Raw genomic sequence first — 24,242 nt, 5'->3', positions numbered from 1 at the left:
AGCTGGGGCTGCCAACTCACTTAAGGGATGCAAAGGGAAGCAATCACCACATAAGCTCCGTCTCCTTGCGGTTTTGAGTCCAGTCCACCTGGTGAAGCCATTATGCATCAGTCCTTAGGAGAGTTCTCCTTCCTTCTGCGGCTTTATGCTACACTTGGCAAATCGGTTACTCCTAGACAAGCCGCAAATATTCAGAAACGCATGCACGCAGAAATACACTGCCCGGGAAGGGGGTGTCCTCCAGCAGACACACAGAAAGCCACACACACCCAGGTGCTGGACCATGGGCATCCACGCCACCTTCCGGCCCAGGTCACAGGGCTTAGACCCAAAGGGAAATGTGAGGAAATACCATGTCAGAAGAGAAAAAAAAAAAAAAAAATGGATGGATCACCAATGCCCCCTTTTGCAAGCATGCTGCCCACAATAAATAAAAGGACAACGATTTTATTGGGTTTTGAGAAAGAAAGAAAGAAAGAAAGAAAGAAAGAAAGAAAGAAAGAAAGAAAGAAAGAAAAAAGTAAAGACAAAAAGAGAAAAGGAAAAGAAAAGAAAAGAAAAGAAAAGAAAAGAAAAGAAAAGAAAAGAAAAGAAAAGAAAAAAAACAGCAAAACACAATGGTCCTGTATGCCACTTTTTCACGCTGCTCTATCTACTGGGTGACTTTCATTTTAGCCACCATCTTTTTCTATGTCTTCTTCGGTCTTATGTTTTCTCCTTCCAACCCCATCTTAATTTCCCATTCTCACTCACCCGACTGTCCATTCCACCAACCTAATACATCTATACTTAAAACAAGTTCAACATCCTTCTGGAAGAGACCAGACTGCCAGACCTTGTAAAATCCTCTCGATTCATTCCATTGAGGCACTGAGGGTATGTAATAAAAATGCATGATACAGGGCACCTGGGTGGCTCAGTCAGTTGAGCGATCGACTCTTGATTTTTGGCTCAGGTCATAACCTCACGGTTCCTGAGTTCGAGCCCCGTGCCTGGCTCCATGATGAAGCCTGCTTGGGATTCTCTGTCTCTCCTTCTCTCCCTGCCCCTCCCCTGCTCACACACTCTCTTTCTCTCTCTCAAAATAAATAAACTTTAAAAAAAAAAGACAATTTTTAAAAAATTAATGATAAAGAAAAAGAAGGAAATTTAGAATTTCAGTAACTGATAAAAAAAATGCATAGCCAGACAGAAGTCACACAAAGACACAGATCTATGGAAACTCCACACAAATGGGCTATATGCACACATTTATGCCTCAAAACAAAAAACCCACTCCATGCAGTGAGCCCCACCACGTGCCTGACAAGAGGCAAATGGCATGTTCTGGATTCCAGCTTCCGTATTTAATTTGTTAACACGCAAGACATCAGAGGCATCACTTTGAACTGCAGACATCAATATGATTTAAACGGCTGCCACTTAATGTGGTGAGGAGGAATCAATTGAGCCCTGAAAACAGAAGACAAGGAGGAGCGTCATCCTGTCGGTTTCCCGGGAAATAATGAGCCCTATTAATAGTTGTTAACATGAATCACCGAATCACTCCTTTGTCAGCGGCTGTGACTGGGCCCCAGAGTCAGTCACTGATGAGGAAGAAAACTGAGGAACTCAGGAAAAGTCTCTGCAGGGGTGGGGCAGGGCATGTCTCCTCTCCCACCCTGGGCCGGCCCCTGTAAGCTCAGTAGAGCTCCAGATAGCAAAGGGGCCCCAGAGGCGGATATGCACCTGTTAGAGACAGAAATGCCAACCAGAAAGAAAGGGACATCAGGAGCAGGGCTCCTCTCCCCTAAAAAACAAGAATTTAAAGCAGCTAATATGCTAATGAAAGGGTCTGTGAGGCCGGGTTGAGCAACAATAACCAGTTGTTTGGAGACGGTTTAAGGGTTTAAGTGATGATGGTGTACCCACCCCTCACCCCAGCCAGGCACATCACTGATAGGTGTGTTTTCTTCCCCCATTTCTCAGTTTAATATATACCCACGTAAGCCATTTTGCAACATACCTGTAAAAGGATAAATAGCCTTAATATTTACAAAGCTTGTAAGTTCTTGCAAATCAAACAGAATAAGCAAGAGGTCTCACCGATAATTGGTGATAGTTATGGAACACTTTACGACACACCAGTCACAAACTAAGAGATTTATCTAAATTATCTCCTTCAACTCTCTCAGAAACTTTAACAGGTAAATAAGGTTATGCCCATTCGACAGGTGGAAAAACTGAGGCTCAGAGTATTTAATTAACTTGCTCGAGATCGCAACGTTAGCAGATGGTGAAAGACTGATTCAGACCCGGGTCTGTTTGTTGAACGTCTACACTTTTACACCATGGCGTATCAATTTCTCACAGGCAGCCCACAGAGGGAGAAACACAAGTGACCAATAAACATTAAAATATATATATTCGATTGTGATAGTAACCAAAAAGTCAAAACCAAAAGAATAATGACCTATTTAATTTTTGGCTTATCGGGTGGACAAAGATTGAGAAGATTAACAAAGCCTGTTAACGAGCTTATGGGAACACTGAGTTGCTTATGCAGTATTATCGAGAATTTAAGTTATAAAACCATCCTGGAGGGCAGTTTTCTCAAAATACATAAAAATGTAATTCATGTATACTCTTTGAAAATCCCTACTCCTAGGAATTACCTTTATGGGATATTTAAATGAGTAAGATAAGATAAAAAGGCATTAATCACTGTATCATTTTGAAGAGCTAAAATATCGTAAACAACGTAAGTGTCCATTTATAAGAATTGCTTAAGTAAATTATGAAACATCCATACAACAGAATATTACTCAGTCAACCTAAAATGATAGTGTTGATCTATATTTACTGACACAAAGATGTCTATGAAAAATTGTCCAGTCAAAAAAGCAATTACAGAAACATACAAAAAGATATAAATATTTATCATATATACATGCAAAGCAGATTTTCTGGAAGGATGTTTGTGGAAATGATGTTAGTGCTGATTTTTAGGTTATGGAATTTATGGGAGCTTTTACTTTCTTCTGTGTATTTGTATGTATTATTTGACTCTCTGTGAATAAGATCTATTGTTTTTACACAATAAGATTATCTCCAAAAGAAAAAAAAATCCGCATCTCCTAGTTTCTAATTTAACTTTGTGTAGGGTAACTGTGGACCAGGGAACATTTTAAGATGATGAAACGTAATGGAGAGAATGTGGGCTTTCTAATATGACCTCAGGTGCAATCTCGGCTTTTACTAGCTTTGTGACTGTATTAGCTTTCTATTGCTGTCAAAACAAATTACCACAAATTTAGCAGTGTAAACAACACAAGTTTATTATCTTACGGTTCTGTAGGTCATACCTATAGACTCACCAGGTTAAAACGAAGGCATTGGCAAGGCTGTGTTCCTCCCCGGAAGTTGTAGGGGAGGATCCATTTCCTTGCTCATTCAAGGTGTTGGCAGATTTCAGTTCTTTGTGCTTGTGGGATGCAGATCCCTGTTTTCTTGTTGGCTGTGGCTAAGGACTGTTTACAGTTTCTAGAAGCCACTACATTTCTTAACTCCTGGTTTCCTTTCCCCATCTTCAAAGCCCGCAAGATGCAGTCAAGTCCTCATTCATACCTGACCCCCCTTCTGCTTCCCTCTTCCACTTTAAGGATTCATGTGGTGAGATTGGGCCCACTCAAAGAATCCAGAATCATCCTCCTTTTGGACACATCTGCAAATTCCCTTGTGCCATGTAAAGTGACCTGTTCACAACTTCCAAAGATTAGGCCATGCACATCTTTAGAGAGTCATTATTCGGCCCAGTATAATGACTTTGGCAAATTACCTAAGTAATTTTCAACTCTAGAAGGGGAATAGTTATAATATAGAATAGAATAGAATAGAATAGAATAGAATATGCCAAAACAGTGAGCTGGTAGAATTCAACTCGACAAGCATTCCCTGAGTACCTGTACCCTGCCAGGCACTGTACTGTGGACTGGGTGTGTATATACGGTCCCTAACTTCAAGCACCTCACAGTCCACCGCAAGACTCAGGCACACAAAGCACACGAGATGGTCCAGGGGATGGAGTGGACAATAGAGCTATGTTTAGTAGATGTTTAAAAGGCAACGAAGGTACCACTCCACACCCATTAGGATGGCTCCTCTCAAAAACAACTGTTGGTGAGAAGTCAGAATTCTCATGCACTGCCGGTAGGAATGTAAGAGGTACAGCCACTATGGAAAGCTGTTCAATGGCCCTTAAGAAAGTTTAGCATAAATTTATCACATATGAAAGTGAAGACTCAAATATTGTACACCAATACTCACAGCAACATTATTCATAAGAGCCGAGAGACAGAAACAAACCAAGTCTCCATCAACAGATGAATGGATAAACACAACATGATGCGCGCGCGCGCGCGCGCACACACACACACACACACACACACACAGGAATATTATTCAGCCTTATAAAGGAAGGAAATTCTGGTATATGCTACAACATCGATGAACCATGACATAATGCTGAGCAAAACAAGCCAGACACAAAAGGACCAAAATCATATGATTCCACTCACATGAGGTACCCAGGATAGGCAAATTCATAAAGATGGAAAGAATAATGGAGGTTACCAGGGGCTTCAGGGAGCAGCGGTAAAGGGAGTTCAGTATTTACTAGACACGGAAGTTCTGTAGGAGATGATGAAAAAGTTCTGAAGAGGGATAGCCGTAACAGTTGCACCACAGTGTGAATGTACTTAATGCCACTGAACTTCCTTAAAAATGGTTAAGATGGTCGATTTTATGTCATATGCATTTTACTACAATAAAAAAAAAAAGCAGTGGAGGAAAATTTTCATTCTACGAGAATAAGATTTAGGAAGGCACTGATGACAAAAGTTGCTGAGAAGCCATGATGTGTGAACTGGGTGCTGAAGGGTGAATGGGAGTTCACCACGCTAGGAGTCAGAAGTTTGACTTTCAGCACTTGGAGCTGCCACTAACTTTTATGTGGTGTTCTTTCCTCACTGATAAAAGTAAAAAAAGATCTACTGTATGCCTGTGGTGAGGGTCTCATGAGAGAACATGTCTGAAATGGTCTTCTAAACCACAGAGAATTCTCTGCTATAAATCCACCGATAACAAGTGATAGCAAGTATAATCATGAGGGCAGGACCCTTATGTTTACAATATATCAGTATGGGCCTGCCTGGCCTGTTTTCTAAAGTCTAAACATGAGAAACATTCCTTGTCCAGTGCAGGATGAAGTTAAGAAAGATGCAAAGACAGAAAAGAACCAAAGGTTAAAGGGCAAGGCTTTGAAAGTATGGCATTTTAATATATGAATATTACCCAGCCATTAAAATTGAGAAACGGGAAGACAGAAAGAAGAAATACGAGAAAGCTTTTAGAATTCGGCTTCCTTCACCTAATATAAGTTGCAACTCTGATTTACAACAGTGTGAATATACAGATACAAGAACGAGCTGGAAGTCAATATGCAAACGGAAAACAGTCGCTGTGCAGAGATGGGGGTGGGGTGGGGTGGGCTATGGGTCACATCTGCCTGTTCTTTTCATTTTATTTTATGTTGTTTTATCTTTTGTGGGATAACAAATAAGAACAAGAGAAAAGGTATTACATTCCCTTTTTAAATGCTTATTGCCTGGTTTCTTTGCAGACTAGGCGCCCCCCATCCTTGCCCCCACCAGTTTCCAAGATGCTTGGAGGCCCTGTCCCTTTAAGCCCTGGGGGCCTAGAGGGTAGCATTTGCTTCTAGCAATGACAGAAGCTTGCAGAGAACAACTGGAAGATGCTCCGAGGCCCCTTCAGGGTAAAGAGCTGCTGCCTTCTATAGATTTGTGACTCAGGGCGCCAGGGGACACCAAGGGTAAGGGAAGAGCCATCAAATTGTGTTTAGCCTTGGGCTCCGATTCAAAGACCGCAGCTCCAGGCTCTCACCCTTCCCATTCTGAAAGGAAAGGTACTGACTCCAGATGTTTGCAGCCCTGCTTCTGATTTGCAGGCTGAATTCGTGCAAGGGCCTTATTTCTCAGGACAGGGCACCTTCAACAGCCTCTCCAACCAGGAGCGGGCCATCAACTATTTCGGCTGCTAAGCTCATAACTAGATCAAGCAGAGAAACTGGGAATGGCAGGTTGATTTTATGCCCTTGCACTATCTCTCCAGTCTATCAACCTGTAGAACCAACAAGTATCAGCACCTCTGACATACATCAGAAGCCGTAGCCTATAAACAGGAGACACGGAATCGGAGAGACATCTCAATTTCACTCTGCAGGTAGAAGGCCCCTCTCGCAGAGAGAGGGAAATTAACCCTGTAGCTACACGGACTGCTCCCTTTATTTAGCTGAAGGGTTAGATTCTTCCAGTATCGTGGCCTCGGTTCCCAAAGTGGTAAGGCGGGTGCCCGGCTAAGCAGGAGAGGGGAGCTGACCTTCAGCATGTGGCACACTCACCCAGTCATGCCCCTGGCAGGGGGACAGCTGGAGAGACGAAGGCATGCCTTTCTCACAAACACACGCTCTGCTCCCAGGCCACACTCCCCAGGAGCAGTGGGAGGGGTGGTTTTGTCTTTTTTTTTTTTTCTTAACTCACACAAAGCACCAGATGTGCTAGCAGTGGTCCCACCTGAGCAAAAAGAGAGAGCCATCCTGCACGTGCCTGTGTGTCCTGTCTCTGAAAAGCACAGAAATCTGCCTAAAACCTGTATATCCCCTGTCCAGGTAGAAAAGCCTAGCATTTCATTGTTATTCTCTTGCAAAAGTTGGTTAGAAGCCGACAAAACTACCCTAGGTTTCATTTAGCCAGATTTTCCTTTAAGGTCCCACAGTCAATGGATTTCGTTCGAATGATTATTTATTTATTTTTGAGAAAGAGTGAGTCATTGGGGGAGGGGCAGAGAGAGAAAGAGAGAAACAATCCCAAGGAGGCTCTGTGCTATCAGTGCAGAGCCCAACTGGGGGCTAGAACTCACGAACTGTGAGATCATGACCTGAAGGGAAATCAAGAGCCACCCAGGTGCCCCTCAATGGATCTTCCCTTTGCAAGACATTCAGTAGTTTTCCCTTAGTTTCCACTGTGACTGAAGCCTGACAAATGGTAGTGCCTACTTCTTTCTCCCTGACTATCCCTTTCTGATCCTTCTTCCTTGGCCACCTTCTCTCAAAGCTTCATTTCTCTTGCCTTGCACCTTCCTCCATCCCTAGTGACCCTTTGCGAATAATGTCATTATGGGTTCTAACCAGGCTCTCGGTCTGAATTCCCAATTTCAGGATGATGTTAGAGAGCCCTGAAACTCTATGATAATGCAGGAGTGTACCCAAAATGATTAATTCCACAGAAGTAAAAACCCAGTTTCTGGAAGAAGTCATAGCCTTCATTGATGCATTTTTTTCTTTTGAGAGAAAATGAGGCCACTGAGGCTAGAAATATTAAGTGACTTAACCAAAATCACACAAATGTTTTGTTGTAGAAATAGGAGTACAGTCCTGGCAATCTGCCCCTCCCCGGAACCTGCATTTATCATTTATCCATCTACCAAAGACAGACCATGCTTCTGGAGAGAGAAATTGTCTCTGATATTCTCAAGACAGGCAATATCCAACAGACTGATAATGAAGGTGTGCTTTCATGCACGACTGGTTGTGTAGGGTCCTCAGGGGCCCTCGCTAGAAAACACAGCAAGGACAGAGGCATTGAAGATGGACCTAAGAGTTCACTGGCTGGATTCAAATTCCTCCTCTGCCATTTTCGAGCTTTGTGACATTGAGTAAATGCTTCAGTTTCCTGATCTGTAAAATGGAAACAATCCAGTCTGACTTCACCACGTTGAGGCAAGGACTAAATGAGAAAGCCTATGGAAGAAGTGTTTAACACAGTACTTACACATAACTTAAAAGAAGTCCTTCTGGGGGCGCCTGGGTGGCTCATTCAGTTGAGCATCCAACTCCTGATTTCAGTCCAAGTCATGATCCCAGAGTTGTTGGATTTAGCCCTGTGTTGGGCTCCATGCTGAGCATGGAACCTGCTTGGGATTCATTCTCTCTCTCTCTCTCTCTCTCTCTCCCTCCCTCCCTCCCTCCCTCTGTCCTTCCCCTGCTTATACACATACTCTCTCTAAAATAAATTTAAAAATTTTTTTAATTTTTTTAATGAGGCCCTTCTGCCTTCAACTAATAACCTCCCAAGACCTATGTATTTTATACACATGCCATGCCCAGGTGGGTCATGCTAAGGTGAGAGTCTAGATTTTGTCTGATTTTCATGACTGCCGGTATCATGTAACACATTCACAAATGCTCTGGGAGGAAAACATACACTGGGTACAGCCAATCAATATAAAAATTGCCTAGTCAAGTTCATTTTAAAACCACATGGTAATTCCCTGGTAATTCTGGGTTAATTGCATATTAATTACCATCTTGTTATAGCATCAATGAGCCATACATTTGATGTGGAAACCTGCAGCAGACCTGAAAGGCTAAAATGGACTTCCTCTGCTGCAGGAAATGATCCCTGATCATTCTGTATTACCAGGGATTTTCAGAAAAACCTTCTAGATTACTGCTTCTTTAAAGAGCTCAGTAATAATCCAAAGTAGCCTCCAACTAAAGTTTCCTCTACCGTACGTACATAAAGCATACCCAGTAACATCTACCACCAGTGACCAACTGCTCCCCCTAAATCCTCCAGATCAAGATCTTTTGAGAGGGCAAGCCCCAGGCTACTGATCTCTTCTGTGGTGATGGTTCAATTGGCTACAATGGTTTGGGGATGTTCCAAAGGTCCTTGCCTCCACCTTCTTTTCAGGCCTTTAGAAGCTGACTTCTCCACATTTCCTGCATTGAAATATGATCTTCCCAAATAAGTCATATGAGCCCAGCTGAATTTCTTGGTAGAGGAATTATGTATAACAAGACAGTTGGCAAGGTTATATCACTCCATGAAAGCTGTAATTTCCCTGCAATTGATTTCCTAAAGATAACTCACTGTTTGCGTGCAGTGAAAGCTAATTTAACAAGAAAGAGGAGTCTCTTCAGAACACCTTGATTGGCAATTGTGATAAATTCCTATAATTACTATTGACTCTGAGGCGGATTCTCATTTGTTAAGTTGTTGCGGCAACATCAGGCTGTTCCCAGCTTTACAAAAGAAACTTGAGGGACCGACACAACTGTAAGCATTTTGGAGGTTCCTTGAAGACCCCACTGAATCTCAGAGAGACCGCCACAGCCTCCTTGGCATGTCCACGTTGACTAAAAATTTCCATAGGAACCATAACCCTTAGATCCAGGGAGTTGAGCTCATTCTCCTAACGAAGAAACAAAGTTGGGTCTGGATCAATGGTTCCACAGGGGTGACAACAAAATCTTAGTATTAATATGAAAAATTGAATAATGTTAAAAGTCCCACATTTAGGAAATTGGTTAGGAGCACCTAGGTGCCTCAGTTGGTTAAGCGTCCAACTCCTGGATTCAGCTCAGGTCATGATCTCACTATTTGTGAGTTCAAGCCCCATGTCAGACTCAGTGCTAACAGCACAGAGCCTGCTTGGGATTCTCCCTCTCCTTCTCTCTCTGCCCCTTCCTCTCCTTCTCCCTCCCTCCCTCCCTCCCTCCCTCTCTCTCTCTCTCCATCTCTCTCTGCCCCTTCCTCTCCTTCTCCCTCTCTCTCTCTCTCTCTCTCAAAATAAACTTTTTTTAAAAAAGGATATTGGTTAAATCAATTAGTATAAATCCAATGATAAAATATTATGCAGCCATTAATACGATTTTACGGAAACTTAGACAAGGGGAAATGACTGTAATACGGTTTTAACTATAAAAGGTAAGATGCAAAATTATATGTACAGTTTAGGTTCAGCTTTGTAAGCAATATGCATTAAAAAAAACAGGAAGGAGGGGCGCCTGGGTGGCTCAGTTGGTTAGGCATCTGACTTCGGCTCAGGTCAAGATCTCACCCTTCCTGGGTTCAAGCCATGCATCAGGCTCTGTGCTGACAGCTCAGAGCCTAGACCCTGCTTCAGATTCTCTCTCTCTCTCTCTCTCTCTCTCTGCTCTGTCACTCTCTCTCAAAATTAAATAAACATTAAAAAAAAATTTTTTTTTAAATAAGGAGGAGGAGGGGCACCTAGGTAGCTCAATCAGTTAAATGTCCAACTATTAATTTCGGTTCAGGTCATGATCTCATGGTTTGTGGATTCAAGCCCCTCAACAGGCTCCATGCTGCCAGTGTGGAGCCTGCTTGGGGTTCTCTCTCTCCCTCTCTCTCTGCCTCCCTCCCCACTCACACTCACATACTCTCTCTCTCAAAATTTTTTTCTTAAAAAAAAAAAACCAAAAAACAGGAAAGAATGTGTTCTAGAATGTTAACAGTGATAGGAGCTAGATCTCTAGGTGGTGGGATAAACAAAACAGTAATGAAAGAAAAAGAGAAAGAAATTCTACTTTGTAAAAGTCCATACCTATAATAAGGGGTTACCCCTGATACCAGTTTAGGTTGGGTTACTTAAGAGAGTCAGACTGTAGGTGTATCTAATTCCCAAGTGAAAAACTGTTCTTTGCTGTTTGAGAATATTGTCCCTGACCATCTCAACTATCACTGTCAGCTGTCAGCACCATAAATCTGTTGCTTGTGTTTCTACATCACACATACAAACACTGAAGAAGAACTACTCCTTGCCTTCTAGGACTTTACAAGCTAGGATAGTCTATTCTAACATAAAGCATAGATTTTTCTACATAATTTGCCATGTAAATGTAAGGCATTACTAGTATTGATCATAATTTCACAACTATCATCACTGGGGCTCCTGGATGGCCCAGTCAGTTGGGCATCGACTCTTGATTTCACCTCAGGTCATGACCTCACAGTCTGTGGGATCAAGCCCCTCACCGGGCTCTATGCTGACAGCATGGAGCCTGCCTGGGATTCTCTTTCTCCCTCCCTGTCTGCCCCTCTCCCGCTGGTATGCTCTCTCGCTCTTTCTCTCTCAAAATAAATAAATAAATAAACATGAAAAAGACTTTTTTAAAAAGGATTATCAATACTCCTGAGTTCTCTCTTGTCATTAACAAATTCAATCTATTTAATAATTCTACAGGGCACAAAGGATTATTATTTTTACAAGGGTGATAAAACTATGGCTCAGAGATCTACAGTAATTTGCATGAGGTCACAAAGCAAAATAATTATTTAAATCCAAGTTTTCAGTCTCAAAGTCTAAGATTCTTCCTACTATACCATATTTATGGTAAAATTTTACAAATGAGGTATACTTAATAATTTAGAAACTGTTTACTAAATGCCCATACTACCCAAAGCAAACTACAGATTCAATGCAATCTCTATCAAAATCCCAATAGGACATTTTTTTTTCCAGAAATAGGACGATCCTAAAATCCATAAGAAATCTCAGGGGCCCTGAATAGCCAAAACAGTCCTCAAAAAGAATTAAATTGGAAGCCTCACACTTCCTGATTTCAAAACATACTACAAAGCTATGGTAATGAAGATAAAATGGCACAGACATAAAGACAGACCCATATACCAGTGGAATAGAACAGAGAACCCAAAAATAAACCCTTGCGTGTATGGCCAAATGGTTTGCAACAAGGGTGCCAAGACTAGATGATGGGAAAAGGACAGTCTCTTCAACAAATAGCACTCAGAAAACTAGAGACGCACATGCAAATGAATGAAGTCTGGACCCTTACCTTAATTCAAAATGGATTAAAGGTATAAACACAAGACCTAAAACGATAAAACAAAATGAAAGCATTAGGGAGAAGCTTCAAGACACTAAATTTGGCAATGGTTTCTTGGACACGATACCAAAAGCACAGGCAACAAAAGCTAAAAGAGAAAAATGGGATTACGTGAAACTTAAACTTCTACAGAGCAAAGGAAACAATCAACAGAGCAAGAAGGCAATCTAAGAATGAAAGAAAATAATTGCAAATCATATATCTGATGGGGCTAATATCCAGAATATATAAGGAACTTTTACCACTCAACTACAAAATAAAACAAAACAAAAAACTAACCCAATTAAAAAACCGGGCAAAGGACTTAACAGACAATTCTCCAGAGAAGATGTAAGAATGGTCAGCATACATATGCAAAAACATTCAACATCACTAACCACAAGAGAAATACAAATCAAAAGAACAGAAAATAACAGGTGCTCACAAGGATGCAGAAAAATTGAAAACCTTGTGCACCGTTGGTGGGAATGTAAGTTGGTGCAGCCATTAGGGAAAATAGTATGGAGGTTCCTCAAAAAGATAAAACTAAATTAGCAGATGATCCAGCAATCTCACTCCACGGTATAGAGCCAAAAATACTCAGAGTAGGATCTCAAAGAGAGATCTACGCATCCATGTACATCTCAGCATTATTCACAGTAGGCAAGAGATGAAGGCAACCCATCCAGATGAACGGATAAAGGAAATGTAGTATATACGGATGACAGAATATTACACAGCTTCTAAAAAGTAGGGAATCCTGTTGCATTTTACAAGATAAGCCAGTCACCGTAGTACAAACACTGTCTGATTCCGCTCATATGAACCATATAATACTCAGAATCATAGAAACAGAACATAGAAAAGTAGTTGCCTAAGGCTGGGGCAGGGTAGGGGACAGAATTAGTGTTGAATGGGTGTAGAGTTGCAGAGTCATTAGAGGAAATAGTTGTAGATATTTGTTGCACTAAGATGTGAGTACACTTTACTGAACGTATACATAAAAATGGTTACAATGGGCAGATTTTACGCGGTTTCTGCCACAATAAAAAAACGTTTGCATATCATTAACTCTCTTAATCAAGGGCTTTTGGCATTTCAGATGGAATTTTTTAATTCATTGTTAGAAACATAAAAAGATACAATCAAGCGTGCTATGTTGCTTCCTGGTCCAACAAATATAATTTCAATTTTTAAGACCCTCAAATAAAATTTTAATTAACTACAAACTGAACTCACTACATAATAGCAAAATGTGTTTTTGTTTGTTTGTTTGTTTGTTTCTTTGGACAAGTTTCTTTTTTAATTTTTAATTGTGGTAAAAAGAGTAACACAAAATTTAGCATCTTAACCATTAACAAGTTTCTTTTTAAATTTTTAATTGTGGTAAAAAGAGTAACACAAAATTTAGCATCTTAACCAATTTTAATTGTGGTAAAAAAAGTAACACAAAATTTAGCATCTTAACCAGTTTAGTGGTGTTAAGTATATTCACACTGATGTACAACAATTATCCAGAAATTTTTCATCTTATAAAACTAAAATTCTGTATCTATTCAACAACTCCCCATCTCTTCCTTCCCTCAGCCTCTGGCAACCACTATTCTATTTCCATTCCTGTGGATTTGACGGCTCTAGATACCTCACATAAGTCGAATCAGACAGTATTTGCATAAATGACACAATACACTTTTTTAAATATGTGAAATGCTGCCTTGCATCAACCTTTTTTTTTTTTTAATGTTTATCTATTTTTGACAGAGAGAGAGAGACAGAGCATGAGCAGGGGAGGGGCAGAGAGAGAGGGAGAGACAGAATCAGAAGCAGGTTCCAGGCTCTGAGCTGTGAGCAAGAACCCAAAGCAGGGCTCGAACCCACAAACTGAGATCATGACCTGAGCTGAAGTCAGACGCTTAACAGGCTGAGCCACCCAGCTGCCCTGCCTTGCATTAACTTTTAATGACCTCACACAATTAGCATTCTGAGGAATACCACACCAAAACACCATTGAGAAACCAAAAAGTAACCGGGGTGCCTGAGTGGCTCAGTTGTTTGAGCATTCGACTTCGGCTCAGGCCATGATCTCATGGTTCATGGGTTTGAGCCCCACGTTGGGCTCTGTGCTGACAGCTCAGACCCTGGGGTCTGCTTCGGTTTCTGTGTCTCCCTCTCTCTCTCTGCCCCTCCCCTGCTCATGCTCTGTCTGTCTCTCTCTCCCTCTCTCTCTCTCTCTCTCTGTCTCCAAAATAAATAAATGTTAAAAAAAAAAAATTAAAAAAAAAAAAAAGTAACCAAGACTAGCATATCCTGAAAATTTTCCAGAGGTTACTTTAATCTCTCTGTGCCTCAGTTTCCTCATCTATACAATAGAGATAATAGCATCTTCCTCATAGCATCCTGATGAGAAGGAGTTGTATTAATACATAAGTATTTGGAACATTGGTTGGCATAGAGTAAGCACTCAGTAAATATTTAATATCATGATTATGTATTCTGTCAATATTGGGAATACACCATAATTAAGATGCAATGACTACTCTCGAGGAGCTCACAATCTAAGAATGTACATGTTCTGCGGAAACTCAGAGCATGGTAGAAATTTGTCAATTATTACCATTTAATAAGGCATTGTTCACTAGATAGACTCAAGAAAATAAAACAGGTAACAAGAATAATTTCTCTAGCTGGAAATTAAGAACGTGAGGCTTTAGCCAACACAATGAGTATTTTCAGACTGTGATCTTGCCAAGATGTAGCCACTAATATTATTTGCAAATACAATTAAAAGCAATGCATCTATTTTCACTGTGGGCAAGAATTCAACAAATTCTTACCTCTGGTTTTGAATTAACCATGCAGTAACTTATAACACGGCTACCTTATTTGTCCGCTCTAGAGACGCATGGAAAATGGAAAATGATTGTAATAGCAATAAGAGTAGTCTTTCTCTTCTTAATGAAATTCTAAAGAGCTACAGTCTCCTGTAATGCAAACAAGCATTTCTGCCTTGGCAGATTCATCACACAAACTCAGCCAACCGTAGCCGAGCAGGGATTGCGGCCAGCAATGCTGCCACCTGCTGTACAGAAGTGAGATTGTTTTCCTCAGACAAAAAGAATTTCAAGATCGATGCCATGGCCAATCTGTGCTCCTCGGTTTAGGTAAATAGTTCTATTATTCCAGTAGCTCAGCACATTTCTGAGGTAGGTCACCCTTCTGCCTATCTAAACTCACCTGGTTCTTTAGCGAACTTACCCCCTTACTTATGTTATTTAACTGACTCGCCCCATTATACAGCAATTCGTCTCCTGTTTCCTTTCATTCACTCAAGATGAATTACTTACTGTTGAAACACTGTAGTGTCAGACTTTTTAATGACGAGCCCTGTGTCTCAGGATAGCACATCTCCCTTTCTTCTAGGAATAAATAAGCACACATCACATAGCTCTTCTCGAGTCTTATGTATGTACCTTCCTAGCCATACTGACTAGGAGACTATTTTTTAAGAATATGTGGACATAGGGGCGCCTGGGTGGCTCAGTCGGTTGAGCGTCTGGCTCTTGGTTTCGGTTCAGGTCATGATCTCACAGTTGTGAGTTCGAGCCCCACATCGGGCTCCATGCTGGCAGTGCGGAGTCTGCTTGGGATTCTCTCATTCCCTCTCTCTCTGCTCCTCCCCAACTTGTGCTCTGTCTCTCTCGCAAAAACAAATAAACTCAAAAAAATTTTAATAACAAAAAAGAATATGTAGACATAAAACATATTCAGCTAAACAGAGACCCATGTGGGTTCTCTATGGCACCTGAAATGTTTGCACTTGACCTTAAGTGCAATTAAGGGAAAGAAAGGGAGAGCCAGACTTCAGAAAACTTATAAGCAAAGCTGATCTTCAGGGTTCTGTTTACCTTTTGGAGATGTATTTTCCCTTTTTTCCCTGCTTTCCAGGCCCAAAACCTTTTGATGAGCCTTAGTTGTCCAAATTCTCCTTTGAGATATTTAGTGAGGCACGTTGCCAAACCTGGACCCCCACACACACACACTCGGGACCTTCCCTGATTCCCCCCTCAACCATTAACCATCAAAACTTCCTATTCTGGTTTTCCCTCCTCGGTGATCTGGTTGTTTCTGCCAAACCACCTAAACTGAGAGTCCAGTTACTATGGATAATTATTTAATATATTAATTACCGCCAAATGTTTGGGTGCTGACAGAGGCCTCTGTCGCTTAATTAATTCAAAGCCATGAATAACCGGCAGGATTTGGGGCACCATGAAAAGTGACAGAGTCAGTGGGGGATAGGGGGAATATGTAGGTGGATCAGATGAGTGAAACTTCCAGTGACACGCTTTGAGTCATAGTATATAGATAGCACTCCACTACTCTACACACACATACACACACACATATCTCTTTATGCTGTATCCTCATATATATATACATACCCACACTCTGCACATGCGAAGACTCCCCCAAGGAGAGAATATGCCATCTACCTGTAAACACAAACGTCCTATGTGTCTCCAGACACCGTTCATACAAGAGAAGAGAAGCGGTACCTGGTCCAGAGTTCACGTGTTCTTTCCATGACACCAGAGTCACCTTACATCCACACAGTGGCTCAGGTAGCAGAGAGGGTAGACTTTAGGAAACCATTAACCATTCTTGGCATGAAACATCAAGTGACGGCCTTCCTCATCTTGGGTTAATGTTCTATAACTTTTTCTCCAAATTTCCACGCTGAAAGCAGGAGGTCGTCCCTATATGTCAACATGCCTCTTGTGAAAGAATCATCTCATCTAGTTGAAGCAACCCCCATAAGAAAAGAAATCCAAACTTTAACAAAAAAACTGTGTAGCAGGGCCCCTTGCCAGATGATTTTTTTCTTACAGCTATGACAGAAGTCAATTAAATGGTATCTCTTATCAAAATCATATTATAGTATGTAATTTTAGATTTTGCTTTCCTAAACTCAGAGATGGATGGTATTGGCATATTAATGTTTCATATTTTCCCCTGGTAAGTAACCATTTGCCTACCAACTTGGAATATATAAGGATAGGATTCCTAGAAGGTTGGTTATGCTGTTAAAATAAATCGTATGCGGGGCGCCTGGGTGGCGCAGTCGGTTAAGCATCCGACTTCAGCCAGGTCACGATCTCGCGGTCCGTGAGTTCGAGCCCCGCGTCAGGCTCTGGGCTGATGGCTCGGAGCCTGGAGCCTGTTTCCGATTCTGTGTCTCCCTCTCTCTCTGCCCCTCCCCCGTTCATGCTCTGTCTCTCTCTGTCCCAAAAATAAATAAAAAACGTTGAAAAAATAAAAATAAAAAATAAAATAAAATCGTATGCTCTGAGCTTTAACCATGGAGTCTCCCCTAAGAAAGCATCACTCTGCATACAGAAATACTTCTGACAACAACAGCATGAACAAGGAAAATGGAAAATCCAAGGTGTGGATCTAGGCAATAATCTGTAACATTATTTACTCACTATTCACATTCTCTGGTTTTGCTGCTGAGTTCAATGATAGCAGGAGAATCAATTTCAGTACGTATATGGCATTTATTATAATCTGCATTTCATGTGGGGAAACACAAAGAAAAGGGAACAGAATCCTTGACTTCAAAACACTTAGGCTTGGTGTGGTAACATATTTCCCTAGTTCCCATCAGGTTAAAATATAAAATTCCAGATTCATACCTCCAGCCATGGTAAAGTTTCACTCCTAGTGCCCGCCAGGGAAATCACAGACCTCTGATAACATTTCTCCTCCAGGGGTGCCCTATATTTTTAAATTCAGTCTTGAGTAGAAAATGTCACTGAAGCCAAAGGCTACAAAACCTAATTAGCAGTATAATGAGAGCCCTTGAAGAGAACTGGAAGACTGAATGGGAGCTTTGAGAAGACAAAGTATCTAACCAGACATTCCATCTTGTTGGATTGGAGGAAAAGCGGAGTGAACATTCACATCCAACACATAAAATTTAAGTTAACTATGGACTTCGAGTGTATCTTGTCAGCATAACGTTGAGTTCTGTCCAAGAAAGTTTACTAAGAATGGCAAAGAACTTCCTTGCAATATTGAAAGCTTTAACAATCCCAAGGACTGCCGATTTACAATTCTGGTACTACACATATTTGTTACAGGAGTATTTGTTAAAATGTTTGCTATAGTAAACTGTTAGATCATCAAGGTTATAAACTATTTTTGTCACAGAGGGTTCATCTTAACCACCTACCTTATGACACTGCACACATTTCCCTGACCTCGCTGTCATGTTACTTAATTTCTAAGTAAATGAAACAGCATGGCTTGTTACTCAAAAAGCATTGCCAAGGGTGCTGGGTGGCTCCACGGTTAAGGGTCTGACTTCAGCACAGGTCGTGATCTCAAGGTTCATGAGTTTGAGCCCAGTTCTGTGCTACCAAAGAAGAGCCCGCTTTAGGTCCTCTGTCTCCCTCTCTCTCTGCCCCTCCCACACTCATGCTCATGCGTGAGCTTTCTCAAAAATAAAATAAAACATTAAAAAAAAAAAAGCATTGCCTTCTTCTCTTTTAGACTTTTTACTTACAGTCCTTCTTGAGCAAATCTTCGTAAAGTTTCACCTCTAAAATGAAATTTAAATTATATTTTAATTTTTATTTATTATTGTTTTCATCATGACCTATATTACTGTTTTGGTATTTTTCCCTTTAGTCCTTTAACTAATGAAAAGATACCACTTATCCCATGGGGCGCCTAGGTGGCTCAGTTAAGCATCTGACTTCTGCTCAGATTGTGATCTTACGGTTCAAGAGTTCGAGCCCCAAGTCTGTGAGTTCAAGCCCCGCCTTGGGCTCTGTGCTAACAGCTCAGAGCCTGGAGCCTGCTTCAGATTCTGCATCTCCCTCTCTCTCGTCCCCTCCCTCCTGCCCCCTCCATCTCTCTCTCTCTCTCTCTCTCTCTCTCTCTCTTTCAAAAATAAACACTTAAAAAATTTTTTAGAAAAAGATATCACTCATCCCAAAAGACTAGGTAAATCAAAAACTACTTGTTGAACACTGAGAATATACTGTCTAAACATTTGCAATGATAAAAATAAAATTTTTCAAAATTTTTGATTTATGTGCCAAAAGTTAATTTAACCACACTCTTCAGTTCGTGGCACACTACTGTAAATTGTCTATAAAGCCTTCCCTTTTTAGTTTATATTTACTTTTATTGACATCTCCCACATACCAAACATTCTCAAGTACAGTAAAACCTTGGTTTGCGAGCATAATTCATTCCAGGAACTTGCTTGGAATCCAAAGCACTTGTATATCAAAACGAATTTCCCCATAAGAAATAATGGGAACTCAGATGGTTCATTCCACAACCCAAAAATACTCATATAAAAATGATTACAATACTGTAACAGAATACAAAACAATAAAGAAAATACAAAATATAAAGAAAATAAACAAGTTAACCTGCACTTTCCTTTGAAAACCTTCGTGGCTGGTGTGAGGGAGGCAAGAGAGAGGAAGGTTATTGTGTAGGATGACTTTCACTATCACTAACGGAGTCACTGCCATCTATTGGCTCAATGGAATCTTTCTCTTTTCATGCAACTTTAACAAGGAACCTATCCAGTAACACTTGCTTTTGCCTCCTTTAAAGGATTTCAATGAAATGTGACATTGCATTGATGATCACCCACAATCCTCAGTGAGAGAGAGAGAGAGAGAGAGAGAGAGAAAGAGAAAGAGAAGAACCATTGGCTCAGTTGTGATCATGTGACATTCAGCATCACGTACTACCCGTATTGCAAGACATCACTCGTTTATTAAGTTAAAATGTATTAGAAATGTTTGCTCATCTTGCAGAACAAGTTACTTGCAGTCCAAGGTTTTACTTGTACTTGGTATATATCTGCTATCTAAATGAAATCTAGTCAAAAATACACTGTTGTTTTGTGTGCGTGTATTTACAAAGACAGTACTGTGTTCTAGGTCTTTCTTCACTCAGCACCTAGTTTTAAATTCTATCCATATTGCTTTATATCCATATTGCTTCACACGCACATACACATGCTTCACACACACACACACACACATACACACACACATACACACACACACATCTGGCCTTTTCCTTCTAAACACTATATAGTACTTGGTTTAAAGACCAAGAAAAACTTTTAAAGTGATGATTTAGTATCTTGGGATTAACTATGATTGGATCAATATGAAATTACCAAGGCAATCACTGTCACATGGAAATAGAGTTTCTCAATTGGCCAGACACAGGTCATATGTTCTCAGTGACCAGTCACTAAACTAGGGAATTTGGGGGCCATGACCACTGATCCTGGGCTACATAATCTACTCCTGATCTAGGGTAGATCCCACTCAAATGATGTGTCCTGAGAATAGAGAAGGTTTGTGTTCCTGAGAATGGAGAAGTAAAAGTGATATACTATTGCATTAAAAAAATGGATTCAAGGCAACCAAGCCAGACAATTATTCACAAAAACTGGGTAGTGGATAGAAAGATGAAATTTCTCATAAGTGGAATAATGTCATTCAAAGCCACAGTTAGACAATCACCATGAGGTCTCTGGGTTTAATGCTTTAATCTAACACTCAAAAATTATCATAATCAGCATTTCTGTAATTACCATAATGATATGGAATAGATTATTTTATGATACATTATCTTATTTTATGTATATTAGTCTTGACAATTCATTTTTCCTTTAAACTTTGTCGTAACTACTTTTTGGTCACTCACAAAGGCTGACATTCATATTCTCTTCTCCTTTAAAATATTATTTTTTTGGCTCAATAATTAGAAAAAAATACACGGGTCACTTCTAACACCACAATCAAAAGTACACTTAGCATATTTAAAACCTAAATGTGAGGGGCCCCTGGGTGGCTCAGTCGGTTAAGCGGCCGACTTCAGCTCAGGTCATGATCTCGCGGTCCGTGAGGGCTGTGAGTTCGAGCCCCGTGTCGGGCTCTGTGCTGACAGCTCAGAGCCTGGAGCCTGTTTCAGATTCTGTGTCTCCCTCTCTCTGACCCTCCCCTGTTCATGCTCTGTCTCTCTCTGTCTCAAAAATAAATAAATGTTAAAAAAAAAAAAAAAAAAAAAAAAAAGAAAAAAAGAAAAAAAAAAAAGAAAAAAGAAAACCTAAATGTGAAAGTAAAACTATACATCTGAGGATACGTGACAGAATATTTTGGGGGTAAAAAGAACACTTAAACAACTTTTTTATTACCTCAAAAAGAGGATTTCTTTTCAATAAAGTATACCACAGGCAAAGTTTGCAGACAGAGGAAGGATTGAGAGAAGATATCTGCAATGTCAAAAACTGACAAGGGAATGTTTGCCAGAATATACAAAGAATGTCTACAATTCAACAAGAAAACGTCATAAACACTGATGAAAGAAATGGGCAAAGCATACGGAAAGGCAGTTCACAGAGGATGAAACTAAAGGCCAACAAGAATATAAAGAGATGTTAATAAGCAGAGACACGCAATTTAGAAAAATAATGTACTGCCTCATCATTGTTAGACAAGCAAAAACTTGAAAGCTGTTTTCAAATCTTGATGGTCAGGTGGGACACAAGTACAAGTACACCCATATAGTGAAGGTACAGACAGTATAGCTACTCAAAAGAGCAGTCAGGAACTATGTAGGTAAGTCAAACACTTACCCCGTGTTCTAGCAAGGCTGTTTGGGGGTATATATGCCCAAATAAAATTTCAGGTCCATAAAGGGATACGTATGAGGACATTTTTTGCACTGTTTACCAATCAGGGTCCAATCGCGAGAGAGAAAGCACATAATAATTTGAGCAGGAAAACTGAATATAAAGAATGATTGGTTATGATAGAGTATGGGAGTAATATGGTACCAGCTGGTGAACTTACACTTGGGTAGATATTACTCTGCAGTTGCCAGAAACTGTTACATGAAGCCAGACAAGGAAGCCGACTGCAGAGGTGAGAGAGGGAGAGGAACATGTTTCCAAGGACATGAACTTCACCCTGGCAGGTTTCAGACAGATGAGCAAACAAAGGCTCCCTTTTGCTTAGGTCAGTTTGAGATGGGCTTTGTGTTGTCTACAACCTAACTTACCACCTAGGAGTCAATTAGAGGTCTAACTGACCAGTGTTCCCAGATGAGACACATCCCATTGAGAAGGGGTTCCACAGAGGGGCGGGGGGACCCCACCGTCCAGTGGTGTGAATTCTAACCCACAACATAACCGTGCCCCACCTTCACCTCACCACCACCAGTCTGGGGCAGAGTTTTCCCAGAGTCGGATTTGGGAGGCTCTAAGCATATCGCCATGGAAAAGGGCTAAACCCTCACTTGAAACTTTCTCTTGGTTTTTAAACTTCTCTTCCTCTTCCCTATCTCCTCTTCCTTTTTGAAACGAGTGAAAGAGCCACTGCCAAGAAGAACATTAAATAAAAGGAAGCAGAAAAAAGGCAGAGAGGGAAGTCAAAGGGAGAGATTTTGCTCAACCAGCAATGGCTTCATTAGGCTCACAACAAAGACAAGCTCAATTTCTTTCTTATTGACATTAACGAGTTTGATGTGAGTCCAACATAAAAGCCAGGCAAATCTGCTTGCTCTTACTGGGGTCCCAGTACCCCTGCAGCTGCTTGCAAATTGCTTAATTCCACAAAAGGTCATCTTTCTTGATTGGTTTTCATTCCTTTCCGTGTCCAACCAATCAAGAGCAGGCCACGCAGATGGCTCTGAGCTGGTCCTGACGGGCCAGGTCAGCAGCTGCTGGCTCACCCCAGAATGCGCCTACCCTCCCCATCATGGAAATCCTCCCTCTAGCAACTGGCTTTTTGACTAGCAGCCATAGGAGCCCAGAGGATATTTCCTGAACAGATCAACGTTACCGACTAAACTCTGTCCATAGAGCTATGGTACAAGCTGGGGGTGAAACAAGAAAATATAACTCGAAGAAGAAAATGAAAACAGCTTATACAGTTTTACAAAATAACAAACACAGTCAGTAGCAGGGCTGAGATTCAAACTCCCATTTTTAGACCCAGATTCCACATGATGTCTGTCTGGGATGGAAAAGGGACAAGAGAAGAGGAATCTAGCAAAGAGAGAAATAAAGAGAGCACGGGGAGATACAATTAAACATAGGATCACGTGGGTTGGTTTCCTTCCAGGTGGTAAGCATGACACCAGAGCATCCATGTTATATATTTTTTAACGTATTTATTTATTTTGAGAGAGAGAGAAAGACAAAGAGAGTGTGAAGGAGGCACAGAAAGAGTGGTAGAGAGAAAATCCCAAGTAGGATCTGCACTGTCAGTGCAGAACCCGACTCAGAGCTCGAACTCACGAACCGCAAGATCAAGAGTCAGACACTTAACTGACGGAGCCACCCAGGCGCACCCCGCCCTGGCTACTGGTGTTATATTTTATCTCACTTAATCCTTCCAATCAGAAAGGCAGCCATTATTAGTTCTACTTCTGACAAGATTCTAAAATTCAAAAAGGCTAAATAAAAAATAGTCCAAAGGTTATAAAACACATCAGTGTCACAGCTGTAATTAAAACACAATCCCATCCAGGGGCGCCTGGGTGTCTCAGTCGGTTAAGCAACTGACTCTTAATTTCTGCTCAGGTCATGATCTCATGGTTCATAAGATCAAGCCCCGTGTCAGGCTGTGTACTAACAGTGAGGAGACTGTTTGGGATTCTCTCTCTCCCTCTGCCTCTCTTTCTCAAAAGTAAATAAACTTTTTTTTTAATATTTTTAAAAACTATAATACCAACCAATTTCAAAACCCATACACATTTTAAAAAATGTTTTTAATGTTTATTTATTTTTGATAGAGAGAGAGAGAGAGAGAAAGAGACAGAGACAGAGCCTAAGTCAGGGAGGAACAGAGAGGGAGGGAGACACAGATTCTGAAGCAGGCTCCAGGCTTTGAGCTGTCAGCACAGATCCCGGCGCAGGGCTCAAACCCACCAATGGCGAGATCATGACCTGAGCGGATGTCAGGCACTTAACCAACTGAGCCACCCAGGTGCCCCTAAAACCTACACACCTTTAATGTCAGGCTAAGCTATCTCTTCCCACTCAAGTGCACCAGAGACCTAAGTGTTATATATATTGTTTGATAAAGACCTGACTTTGTGCCCATTCTCTTCTACATTTTTTTTATTTTAGAAATGTTGAGGTCAGTATGATTTAATCATAGAGAAATAGATATTTATTTAAATTTTAATTAATGTTTTTTATTTATTTTTGAGAGAGAGAGAGAGAGACAGAGTGTGAGCAGGGGAGGGGAGAGAGAGAGGGAGACACAGAATCCAAAGCAGGTTCCAGGCTCCAAGCTGTCAGCACAGAGCCCAATGCGGGGCTCGAACTCACCAACTGTGAGATCATGACCTGAGCTGAAGTCGACGCTTAACCGACTGAGCCACCCAGGTGCCCCAAAATACATATTTATTTAGAATCTACTTTATTCTGGATATGCATTCA

At 40.9% G+C, this 24,242-nt stretch overlaps 1 long non-coding RNA gene across 1 annotated transcript in view; it reads right to left on the bottom strand.

Moving 5' to 3' along the window:
* Nucleotides 1-21,750, bottom strand: part of LOC125923258 (uncharacterized) — a 70,625-nt gene extending 48,875 nt beyond the window's left edge. Inside the window, exon 1 of the long non-coding RNA XR_007457974.1 lies at nt 21,646-21,750. This is a non-coding gene — a long non-coding RNA (uncharacterized LOC125923258). The remainder of the gene's footprint in view (nt 1-21,645) is intronic.
* Between the last annotated feature and the right edge of the window lie 2,492 nt (nt 21,751-24,242).

This window comes from Panthera uncia, chromosome B1, assembly GCF_023721935.1.
Source record: "Panthera uncia isolate 11264 chromosome B1, Puncia_PCG_1.0, whole genome shotgun sequence".
Classification (NCBI taxonomy): domain Eukaryota; kingdom Metazoa; phylum Chordata; class Mammalia; order Carnivora; family Felidae; genus Panthera; species Panthera uncia.
This window is presented reverse-complemented; position numbering and strand designations above follow the sequence as displayed.